We start from the raw sequence: 13,736 nt of genomic DNA on the forward strand, positions 1-13,736 counted from the left end.
TCTTTAACTATCATCCAAAAGTCAGTCTTTTGGATGATAGCAACGCTCTATTGATGTATGACCAAATCGGCAGGTATACCTTTTTACTCCCAATCCTTTCAACTTCGTAAAAGGAGTGAACCGTAACATAAAAAGACACATCCATTACGTTCAAGTTGTGGAATTGGAATGAGAAAAAAAAGTCGTGGTTAACATGTACTTTAATTAATATTGATGTTAAATACATACATGACGGAAAGAAAATAGTTAAATGTTGTGGCTGATGTAAAAAGGTATTTAATATTCTTATAAACGAACATACAGGATGGAAAATAATAATTACTGTTGTGGTTGATGAATAAATAATTGATTCTCACATAAACTACGAGCCACATCCATTTGAAATAGATGTTGTATGTATATGTAACCACTATATTAGCTAACCTATTATTAGCTTTCATTATTAACATGGAAGATAGTGATGCAGCACTACAGGTTGCGTGCTTAAGAATGCGCAGCGCAGTACGATATTTAGTTCGTACAATTAAGAACAGAGGGACAAATGATGCAGTATCCTTAAACAGAGTTGGAGAGGCGTTAAGATAGTTTAAACGTACAATTGATAGTCGATTAGTCGAGGACGAAGAAATGGCTTTCTTCGTGGCTCAATTCGTGTTGGTCGCCAAATAGTAGGTCCAGGAATTAAATGCCGTCACACATTTTGTGAACAAGTCCATTTTTACAAAATGTGGACCTATGTCCTTTTTCCGCATCCAAGTTAATGGTTTTATTCAAATTTATTTTCATTAATTGTACTTTCCTTTTCAGAGCAGTTAAATAACATTAAAATTTATTTTAATAAACTTATTAACGGTCCTTCCCAGAGCCTCCTGTAAACTGTATTTTAAGGACAACAGATTAAAAAAGTCCTTTCTAAGGCAGCTCTAAACCCTCATATATTTACGTATAATTACTCTTTGTTAAAAAGATGAATATTTTTCAAAAATTAGTTTACACAAGCAACTGGATGAACAGGCCCAAGGCTTTACCGAAATTTTAGTGCTTGGGTATACACATAAAATTTTGGTATTATAAGGTGAAGGGAATATAGGTGGGTATGGAAAAAGGACGGGAGGAAATAAATTCGAAGTAATAGAGTGAAGGCGTTCATTTTGCCTGATCACTTTGCATCATAATCAAAGTTGTGATAGAGCTAATGAAGGAATTAGGTGTTCGGGTCGGTAGTTGATATTTGTCATTGATGTGATTCAAACTAAAATACAGTTATGTACACGTTATTGATTATAGTGGACACACACATGATAAAAACGATGTTAATTTAATTGTAAAGTTGAACTTCAAGCCGAATAATTAAACGTTATTTTGCAAATTTGAATGCGGACACAACACGATTGCTCTAATCGGCATAAAGAAATAATCTTCTTTGGTTTTCACAGTAACGATGGTAGAGAAAAGGTCTCTGAATTAATCGATTCAGTGAACATGACGTTGACCGCGTTGACGGTAAACAGACTTACTGCACCTTGTCTAAATAAAAATGTAATTGCTGTTAAGGTACACACCGTAAACGAAAAAAAATTCACCTCTCGTGTTGTAACCGAAGGTCGGAAAGCATGTGATGAAACCGATAAATGCTTCCGACTGTAATACGCAATCGCTGTTCATCGCTTACGATACCGAATAGAATTCGTATTTTTGTTATCGTGAAACCGATAAATATGAAGGGGTCTTCCAATCGCTTCTCTTTATTTCATCATATACAAAATAATTGCGATTATGTAACCCCATCACAAAAATAATTTTCTAGAGTGCCTTTATGTATTTGAATAAAAAACCCACCCGGGTCTAAATGAAACAAATAGTCGTTACCAGGGCACGACTGTTTTATGGTATGCCTCTCGGGGAGAAATTTCACTCGTTAAAAAAGTCTCAACGTGTCGTGGTTACTACCTCCAGGGTGTTGTGGAAAGGTAATTCTATTATAAGATTTAAAAAATATATACAGAGTATATCGTGAAGTTCTCCCGGGACTTTCATTACACATTCTACTTTTAAAAATAATGGAAAAATCATATAAACATATGTTCTAAATTGTTTCGTTTGCAAATTTCGTCTAGTGAAAAATTTCACTCGAATTTCAGCTATTCCGGTGAAATGAGGTCGTACTGAAATTTTTAGGATGTTATATAAGGGGAAATAATTAGTGATTTCATATGGCGATAAGCTTGAAAAATCGAATAAAATAAGTCCCAAAACTGAACCTGTAGTAGTTATTGAAGAATCTGCGGTGAAAACCAACAAATTGGGGTAAAAAAACTCTATTTTTGTTTAACGTACAATAACGTTGTTAAATGGATAATAAACACATGACAATTTTAAACAAAACTTCTAGAGAATTAATAATGAACAAAAGGGTTTAAGATAAATGAAATAAAACAGAGAAAAGTTGGAAAAATTGAATTTCATTTTGATTTCTCAAAAACCACTGCCTTAAAATATAAACCTTATAGAAACCTTAAAGTAATATAATTCTCGAACCTTGTAAGTCACGGAATTCAAATTAAACGCTTTTTTATCACAAAATACACTGCATTTATCAGAAATATAAAAAATATCTGCTAATTATAACTTGCTAATCTCCTTAGCGGAATATAGCGTCTGCCTTTCATCCGGAAGTTTTTGGTTCGAATCCCGGTCAGGCTCAGAATTTCTTTACCCACTACAAAAAATTCTTTTCATTATATTTCTGCAGTTGTTACAGGGTGCCAGATAGAATAAAATGGAATGGAATAATTGCTATTGTGCTTTCACCCTTTCAAATCTATTATAGACATTAAACGCAGTTATTCATTTTTACGAACAGATTGTAATTTTTTAAAGAAAAAATTTTTTTAAGAAAAAATTATAAGTTTACTTCAATTTATACAAATTTTGGAAAGAAGCCAACGCAGTGTGTCACTATTTATACAACTTTTAGTTGCGTTGAGAAAATACCACCTCTTCGTAAAACGAACAAAATATAGAAAAGTTGAAAGTTAGAAATTTGAGATTTAGCAGATCTATTTTTAAAATAACTAATAATATTTTAATGAATTTCTCAAATACGAGTACACAGCTAAACTCGACTAAAAATGTTTTTCTTTTCTTCAGGTGTTATTTAATAATTAGAAAATGAAGAGAAGCAGGATGTAATTGTTATTTTCAACAATTTATTTTTGCAGAATTCCTTTTGCTTGCTATAGATAGGATAAATATTTAATTAGAAAGAAGGTCTGAATATATATATAAATTTTAGTAAGTAACGGATTTCCACTTCCGATTTATAGTTTTACAGGTAACAAGTGGAATCCCTGTTGTCGCCCTACCGGTGCATCCTGATTTTTCATGCCTTAGAGAATGGAGTACAGGTATATTTCTGGATACGGTTTGAGAGATCTTTCTTGAGACTCGATGGTTTTGCATTACACAAAAACGTTGTTCCAAGGATATGCTATATAAGACAGCAGTTGTGTATGGTTATAGCTATTCGCTTAAGTTGACAAATTTCCCAACGGGTTATAAATATATACTGTACTTCTTTTTGAAAAGGTTCCGTAAAAAAAGGTCCTGAGATTAACCAAATGTTAACATAAAAAAAAATACACAAATCCACAACAAATTCAACTGTAGTTAAATTTTATTCTGATTAACCTTTTATACAGTTGAAGCAGTTCCAGATAATATGTATTTAATAACGTTTTTAGTATTGCTGCTAGTTTCCAGTATTATTGGCCTTTTTCACGTGCAATAATTCCACGAAGAAGAGATGTAAATGTTATAATGATTTAGTAATTTCACGAGAAAAAAATTTGAAGGGTATTATTGATGATGAAAACAGAAGCAGTAAAACAATATTTTGGCTGAGGTTCTTTATAACGATCCAAAATATCGTTAAAGATTCAGATAAAACTAAAGGAATTCAGGAATTAAGTGGCCAGTTACAGTAGTTTGGTTGCACTCACATTCATTCAAAGGTACAATGAATGACGTCCCCCCCCAACACACACACACATGCGAGCGAGCGCGCACACAAATACACAAAATAAATGACACAAATATATTATTTTGTGGGGTTTCCATGGTAACTTCATTTCACTATGGCAGGAGAGAAAAATAAAAGTGAATATCGAAAGTTGGGATAAATTTAAGTCTGAAGAAAACATTACTTCATAAAGGAGTCATTATTAATTAAAGGTTCAATTAGACTATTCGAAATTAAATGGAATTGAAAATAATATGGTTTTTAATTTTACTACTTTGTGTTGTCTTTTGTCGTAGTAAAAGTGTAACTCTACAGAAACGGTAAGTATTAGAGAACAAAAAAAAATTAAACACTTATTGAAAAAGCAATAAATATTAAAGCGAGATTAGCAGTAAATTGAAGCTATAATACTGTACATTCTACAGAATTATAAACTGTAGATACTACTTAGTAATAAGTACTTTTATTCAAAGTTGACTAAATTTTTGCAAACAAGTCACTCTGTATAACATAATCTAGTTCCAGTAATTGTGACAAATTAAATGTCTCCTACGTAACACGACCTATTAGATTAAATAATGTGTTACTTGTATGCTACTGATACCGTGCGTCGTTTCTAAATTAAAGATCGTTAATTTCAATCATTCACGTAAATAATGCAATTGCATGGTATACACCATACGTCAGATTTCGGACATTTTTGTATGTTACTCGCACGTTTTGCTGGAAATAATAGAGCTATAAATGTAATGTCAGATCCAATGGAAAAGCACATTTTTTCTGGTATAGTTAATACATATTTCATATTTATAGATATGTGCACCAAAATTTTTATTGTTATTTATTTAATAAGAAAAATATACGAGCATATTCAACAAAAGTTTTCAATCTCAACTCGAGTGAATTTTTCCAACAAAGTACACTTACTTCCTTTTTTGGAAAACCGTCACTAACAGAATCACTTTAGTTTATTTTTAAATAGGTAATAAATTTTACTCCATATAGACTACAGTTATCAGTAAAAAAAACCAATGTCACAGATGTAAAAAAAAAATCACTGATGTAAAGTAAGTTAATCGATAAAGAGTTCATTACTAACTTACTAGAGAGTAAGTATGTGTATTTTTATTTCTGTCTAGCTAAAAAACATTTTATAATATAGTTATCGTTTCGTTTATTTTGCTAGAAATTTTATTATGAAATATGTTTGATACATATATAGCATACCCACTCACTACATAATTCATATCGTCGTAATACTTTTTTTTTACACATTAAGCCTTTATGCGTAGTACTAATTCAACTCTATTCTATGTTTTATTTTTTCCTCGTATGAATTTATTTTATTTTTTTTTACTGGTCGTTTTTTAACTTGGCCATCTTATTTAGTTCACAAAAAAAATCAGTATTAAAGAATATAGATTTTTTGTTTTTGTTATTATAAAGTTCTTTAAATTTATTAACAACCGAGAATCTAGAGAGATAAATTTACTCCCGAAAGCCACTAGAATTAGATTTGTAGATAAAAATTAAACGAATATTGTTCTTTAGAAAACTTGTAGAAATTTGTCATTTATAGAAGAATCCTTAAACATTTTTAAACAGAGCAAAACTTTAATAAATAATCTTTGGTAAGTTTAAGTTATAAAAACACAGAAAACATTGCGATTTTCTAAAAATAAATACTAGCACCAGAGTCAGATTTGACCTGGAAATAAAATTCAGTCGGGAAACAATGGTGTTACTATCATTTGATGGGCTAAAATATTTGATAAACTTTCTCTTGGTTAGCATATGTGTTAGTCGCTTATCAAACAGGGCTTTAGTAATGATCATTGTCAATGTATTTGGCATTGGCACGAGTTCAAAAATTGTTTAATAATATGTTATTATGGCTAACTGAAAACTAACTTAGCTAACTAAATGCTAACTTAGCATTTTTTAAATTAATTTTACCGGCTGAATCTGGTACTTTGACAGTCACTGAAAAGGATAATGCTACTCGACATGAACGTAAGGGTTCATGGAATTAAAGTTCATCATTACACTTTTTATCTTACACCACTAGCAAGACAAGGACGATCTATTTTCCTAGAATTTTCCCCGCCATGGTATCCCTTGTCTGATCCGTTTCCTCCGCAGTAGCTCGTCAAGGGATCGTCTTCAGGGGGATGCTCATCTTTCACACCAGCATTAATTCTGTTCCTCATTAGGTAGGCATTATGGTTTGCGTCTTACGGAAGTGGTTAACGCAGTGGTTACTGTTGGAACACCTCCAGAATCCTATCTTCTTCTACGAACAAATATATTGACGCTACTTTGACAATACGAATTCACTACGATTCACTTAGGAGCTATCTACTTTTTTCATTTGACTGGTTCGCTGGAATGAGTTTTTTTTATTTCTGACTGGTTCGATGGATTGATTTATCCAGCATTTCCATCTCCAACATCTGCTCTAGGGTACATTAAGTAGCTCTGACAAAGAGGAATCTTACTTTCATTAACTGACCTTTTTTTTTACCTTTTTATCTTTTTTTCTATTATCAGCTCTCAGCAACCACTATCAGTTTGAAGGCAGTATGAAACATTTCTTTGGTCTTAGCATTGTAAAACGTTTTTTAAAGAGTTCACAATTTACATGCTAAGCACGGAACCGTAAATATATTTTTATGATTACGTTACATTCAAACTTTAAAACAGTATTGTAAAATAATAATAATATAAAATTTTTTCAAACCAGGAACGTCAAATTAATACCTTGGAATCAAGTACCGGAAATCTTTAGAAATCTTGTTGAAGCAACTGAATACAACATAATAACGTCAAGAAAATCTCGATTATGAAGCAGTCTTGCATTGAGAATGAATGTTTTAACAATAAAGAAAATAAATTTATTGATCAACTCTAAAATAAAATGTAAATGAACAATATTTGTAAAATTCAGCTTACATATTAAAAGATTTATAAATTAGATAACTCGGAAAACAAAATTCAGGAGTTTATTTATGTCTTTTTCTTATTAGAAAGAAACTGTTCTTTCAATTTTACAAACACTTTTATAAGAATAAAATTGAAAAATCAAACATCATATTTAATTAAATATGTTTAAATTAAACATCATTTTTCATTTGTCAATTATTGTATTTAATAAGGCAAATACTCTTTGTGTCATGCTTAAAGTCTACTTGAAAAGTTGAAGACCTGGGGATGACATCTCGTGTTTCAAAGGTGGTTACTGTATTGTAAGCAACAATTTTTCTTGTTATATTTTTTCTTGCAACATTAAATATTGTTACAATCCAATTAGAGAACAATTTCTTGACTTGATTAGAATTTTCAATTCCTTTTTAATAATTATCTGCATCCTCAAAGAGGGAAACAATGAATTATTGAAGATTTTGAGCCATATCATTAACGAATAATAATCTAAAAATTCTATATCTTGATATGAGCCTACATTTTACATGACTATTCTTATCGAAAGATGAAATTTCAACTGCCTGTTTACAGTTTTTAAGGCGTGGCTTTAAGGAATTGTAATCATCAGCTCCTCTGTTAAGTTTTTTATCAGTAAGAAATGTGAAACTAAACTAAATGCTTTACTTATATAAAAAAAAATTTAAATGAAATATTTAGCTATTTAGGCTATTTAAAATAGTCTAAATAAGAGTCCTAAATAACTGAGTTATTTCTCAGTTTATAAAAACAAAGAAATAACTGTGACAGAAGAGAATGTTTTTCTAAAACGATGCTAAAAATTTGTTAATACGTTATGTTTTTCAAAAGATATTAAATACAAATATACGCAATAGTTTCTGAGGTGATTAGCCAATATTGCAAAAAACATTCAAAATCTGGTGAAACATCATTTGAAAAAAAATATTTCAACTTGTTTGGTTTTATTTCTCAATCATTATATGAGGTAGCCGTATCTTTTTTTTTGTTATAGATGAGTCTGAGAAATCCCATTTACACACCCCCCTTAAATGGGGGAGTGTTGGACTCGCACGGGTTCGGCTAGATGTTATTAAGAGCCTATGTGTACCCGCACCCTACCAACTAAAACTCCTATCTCACCGTTTCTCCTCCTTCGGGGTCGGTCCTGTAGTTTAAGCATTGCGCGGGCCCAGGTCCTTTGGGTCCAGAGTCCCCGTGGTTCTTCAACCATCCGCACAAGTGCAGACGCACGACGGCTCCACAGGGGGCTGCCCTTCGCCCATTCACCTTCAAGTCACTTTGTTCGTGTCTCAGGTCTTTTGTATGGAACTTTGATTCCTTGCTGGATGATCTTCAGTTCTCTTACTGATCTGGGTCCTAAATCAGGCTCTATCCGATTCTCTAGCTTCTCTGGCTTTAGTTTTCAGGATACTTGTTGTCCCATTCCGCTCTTCCTATCACATGTATGGAACTGTTTCTTCCGGAGAAAGCCAACTTAACCCGACATCTTGTCTGACCACATTCCACAGCTGGCATTGGTAGATGGTATTCTCAACGGTATCCTCAAGATCGCAGTACCTGCATAGAGGAGATGCTCTCCTGTCTAATCGATGCAGGTACGCTTCAAACTTGCCATGTCCAGAAAGGAGCTCCGTTATATAGAAACCTACCTCACCCAGTCCTCTCTGCACCCATACATCTATTCTCGGAACTAATTTACGCGTCCATACACCAGTAGGTGAGGTGTTCCAGGCCTCCTGCCACTCGGCCAGAAGTAAGTCTTTAGCCTCGGTCTTAGGCATACCAAGATAAACCCGCCGGAGCATCAATGCACGCAGCTGCATAGGGGGAATCCCGGAGATGACCTCAACAGCGTTTCGCGAAACCGTGCAGTATGCGGCCGCAATGTTCAACGCAGCACGTCTTTGAAGCGATGATTTCTAATCTACATCCTTTTCTTTTCATAAAATATGAGAGATGGCATAAAATATGATAGAAGAAGCTACCGTATTATACGTCGTTTAGAAGCATGAGGACTTCTGTGGTTACGCATAAGCTTACCGAGTTTGTCAACAACTGCCTCAGCACGTACCAAGGTCTGCTGAAGGTGGACGTTGTAGTTTCGGCTCCTCTCCAACCACACGCTGAGGTACTTAACGCATCCTGACGTGGGAATACTGGTCTCAGCAACATTAATTTGCATTTCTCGCAGTCTTCTTCTCCCGACCAACGCTACTACGGAGATTTTATTAGATGCTAACTGTAGACCGCTCGTCTCAAGCCAACAACTTATTCGCCAGACTGCATTATTGGCTACCTCCTCTACTTCTGCTTCAGTGTGTCCGGCCACGAGGAGGGCCAAATCATCTGCATATACAACAAGTTCAACGTCCCAATCAAACTCAAATCTGAAAAGCCCATCAAAAGCGAGGTCCCACAGGAGTGGGCCGAGAACCGAACCCTGCGGAACCCCACCAAACACGTCAAAAACCAACTCACCATATTCTGTGGGGTTTTGCCCATTGCCTACATTTTGCCTACATTGCCTTCTGCAATGTAGGTAGCTGTTAATTATGCACATCAATAATCGTCGGCCACTGGAGACCACCAAAGGCGTTTCTGACGTTTAGGAGGATCACTAATTGGATCCTCTGTTCTTGCTTGTCGGTATGCAACAAGTAACTCGTCTACATCATTAGAAGTTCTCCTCATTGATCTCTGAAGTTTCCTTCTAGGAGCAATTATAGCTGCTCTCCTCGTAGCAATCTCATCAGTCCACCAGTGGACTCTTCTCTTTGCCGGCCATGCCGGTCCAACCGATCAGCCACCCTGTCCACAATACGTTTGGCCTGAACTTCTGAGGACCGTCACTTTTGACTACCGGCAGGGGTTTACGACCTTCCACATTCCCACCGTGAACATAATAGCCAAGTGGTCACCCGCCAGCTCTTCCTCACAAATCCGCCAGTCCTTGGTCCAATGGGAAATCTTATCAGAGGATGCGGTAACATCCACAACCGAGTCTCGCCCCCTGCCAACGAAGGTGGGAGAGGACCCAGTATTATGCGTCACAAGGCCGACCGCATTAAACATAGCAGCAAGTACGTAGCCTCGTGGAGTAGATCTCATACCGCCTAACTCTTGACATTCGGAGTTATAATCTCCAGTAAGTAACACAGGTTTCCTAGAACTACGTATACATACCTCTAAGTCATCAATAAATTGCTGAAACCTCTCATTTCCAGAATTCGGGAGATGTAGCCTGAGACTAGGCTAAAGTCCGCAAGCTCTACCATCACGTCTAGTAATACGGGATGTCGCATATCTACCTGACACATTGAGAATCGCCGCATTCGAATCTATGTCCACTATCCATGGTAGCGCAGCCACTCTTATCAGATTGGGTTCAGCCACCGTAAGGAAGTCATCATCTTGGTCTAGCGATGTCCTCCAAATGAGATCGTGAGCTATGGTACTCCTGTTGGCATTGATCTGCATTTTTTTTCAGTGCCGGAAGTCCTTACTTCCAATCCAATGACCGACCACACCACAAGCAACACATCTGGAGGGCGCAGAGCAATTCGCTTTTTGATGACCCTGACCACCGCGATTATAACATTTATATTACTCCTGTCAGGCCCTTTGCACTGGGAGGCGATGTGGCCACCCTCCCAGCATCGGTGGCAATGGGTAGAAGGCCTCCGCAAGTCGACTCGACAGGACTGCCAGCCCACCAAGATACGGCAACCGGTAGTCAATTTGACTGCTTCAGCAGACGACAATATCACTGTCGCATGCTGGGTCCTGCCAAAGGCAGGAGGGTGAGGCAACCCTCGCAGTAGAGTTACCACCCAATTTCTTATTCAAGGCCAGCAGTACTTCCTCTTCGGTCGCATCAGCGTCCAAATCTTTTATGTACACTATCGCCCTCCTGGTTGAGAGTCCTTTATCAATGAACTTGACATCAGGAGTTTGAGCAACAATCTTTTCCTTAAGACTTCCCCAACAGAAGTTTTAACCTTGCGTAATAAATTAGCATAAGTCGTTCCTTCCTGTCGTACAACCACAGTGGTAGCTCTAGGTTGATCACGTCTAGCAGACTTATCCGGTTCTCCGGTGAGGTACAGCGTGCAGTCAATCAACCGTCGTCTGGCTCAATACTCCAATGTCTTCTTAACGATTGCCCCTAGTATCCCTTTAGTTGTAGAGAAAATCAACGGGCGATTCTCCACAGCATAAATCTTATTAAGACCCAGCAGAAGACTGTCGAAGATGTCTTTTCCTTCTCCGCCCACTGCCAAAACAAAGGTATCGCCAACCGAAGTGAGTTCTTCACCTAGTATCTCTACAGAACCCACGCTGCGAATGACAGAACGAGGGGCTAAAGCACTCTTGTTGAGCTTCAGCCTCGCCCCAGCGGAGACCCCACAAATATGAGTCCCGAAGGGGGTCCGTTTATCACCAGTAAAGTCCAGGATGTAAACCTTGGGTTGAGGATCCTCCTCGTCAGGTAGAGCCCCTTCTCCTCCGACACCCTTTCATAGGCCTGATTAGGAAATCCCCCAGTAAACACTTGTTTAAACTCCTCAATGGTCCCGGACTTTACCTGCTCAGTAGTGCATCCAGATCAGTTCTCATCGTTTGCGTATATTTGTCAGACGTATTTTTCTTGACCTCCAAATCCTCAATGACTTATTTAACATCCTTGGCAAGGTTAAGGATTCTGTTCACCGACAAAGTCTTCTTAGGCGTGGGATGACTTTTTCACACATTACAGATTCTGAAGTCCATTTATCTCCTCAATTAATGTTTCAATCTCCGACGCAGCCTCCTCACCCGAAGAATCACTACTAAGCACTCTTCTTCGTTTTTTAGGCTTCTCCTCGGGCCCCTTATCAGGCAAACCAGTCTTAAACAGATCAGCGGTACTATTTGACGGCATAATGATGGGTGATCTTATCGTTTTGTTATGTGTTTTAAAGGAAGCCTCAAATTCCATTTCATCAGGAGGCTTAGCCATCCTAGGAAGAAAAGTTCACCAGATAATGAAAGTGGACAAAATTCCTGAGAATTTGAGCCCTCAATCGATTTGTTTTTGGTTAGACCGGGCGGTCTGGGGGGTTTTGTGGGAGGATGTAAAATGTATTCCTCCAAATCCTAGGTCTGATTTGGGGATTTGTGGAGGGGGGGGGGGGGTAAAATATGCTGTCGGGTATGGATCGCGTAGATCCAAGAGGAATTTGGGATTGGGGTATTGACATGGAGTTATAAGGAAAAGAAGTTCCCCGGCCAAATCAGTAACACTGTCGGACTTAGAAAAAATTCTGTACTCACCAGCTCAGGAAAATTTTCCAAGTCCTTATTTACCAGAAAAATGATGACTTATTCTTCCTGCAGCAACTTGTCGATCGACTTGGAATAATATTCACCTAGTAATAGGTTATGTAGAACCAACTTCAATGTATTTCTTATGGGAAATACAAACTCGAAGAAAAAATAAAAAAAGCGGTATTAACTCATGTCCAAAATTCACAGGCACGTTCACAATTCACTTACCAACAATGTACAATCGACAAACCAAACAAAAAACACCAAAAACCGAACTATATAGCAAAAACCGCAGAGCGGAACAACAGTAGGTCTACACCCTATGAATACTCCAACTCGACCGAGGTACCCGTATCTTAATGTTGTTATACTTTTTGTTGCTATACGATGTTGGGGAGCATTTTTAATGTTATTTATTATTATATGTCAGGTAATCGTAATACTGTCTTGGATAGTATGTAAAGAATTTAAGAGGGAGCTCATTTCAAAAACAGAAAAGGATTTATCTTTCATTTACAAAAAAATAACCTTCTTTAGAATTTTCATCATCATTTTAACTACTGAAGCAAACTTGCGTCCTCCTTGGGCACTATGGACAGTGCTCAGTGTTCGCACCATAAATGATCAGGTAATATTTTTTCTAGCTTCAACCGACGTTTTATAATCAAGATGGCGTATTGCCATTACCAAATACAGAGCATTTCAGTGAAGCGGGAAAATTTAAAAGTTTGATTATTCATTTGACGTTTGAGTGAGGAGGCTGATCTTGATAAATTTCAGTTATTTAATACCATTTAGCAAAATTGGAACATTGTTCAGGTGTACATCGTGCTTTCTGTTTTAAATCGTTCCATAAATATAGAGACGCCGGTTATGATAACTGTTCCAAGGTTATTTCGAAATCGGTTCAATATTCCGCGTCATAGGCGGGAACCTTCTGTTTATGCAATTAACGTATGGGTTAAAATTTAAGAAGATTAGAACTGAATATCAGTGAATCGTCGATTTGTTGAATTTTACATAAGAAATTAGGTTTTTGCCTCTATAAAATTCAAATCGTTCAGGAATTAGAAGATGATAATTTGGCAGTTTGTATGAATATTTTTTCAAGAAATGTTGCAGGATAGTGATGGAAACTTAATCAACTATATGGCAGACGAAGCTCATTTTCATCTTAACGGTTATGTAAATAAGTCAGTAATCACTTTTTCTGATAGAATGAGTGTCTATTCAGGTTGCATATCTAAAAAAAAACTAAATTACAGAAGATAGAATAGTAGTAACTATGGTAATAAAGTACACAGACCTTGATGGGGAAAACTTCACAACTTATTTCTGTTGCCGTGATGATAGAAATATAATAATGAAATAAAAATATCAATTTTTATTTTCTTTAATGAATAACTTTAATCCACAATGTCTCCCCCAAGGGGGCTAGGGCATTGAT

Source organism: Lycorma delicatula, chromosome 1 (assembly GCF_047948215.1).
Source record: "Lycorma delicatula isolate Av1 chromosome 1, ASM4794821v1, whole genome shotgun sequence".
NCBI lineage: Eukaryota > Metazoa > Arthropoda > Insecta > Hemiptera > Fulgoridae > Lycorma > Lycorma delicatula.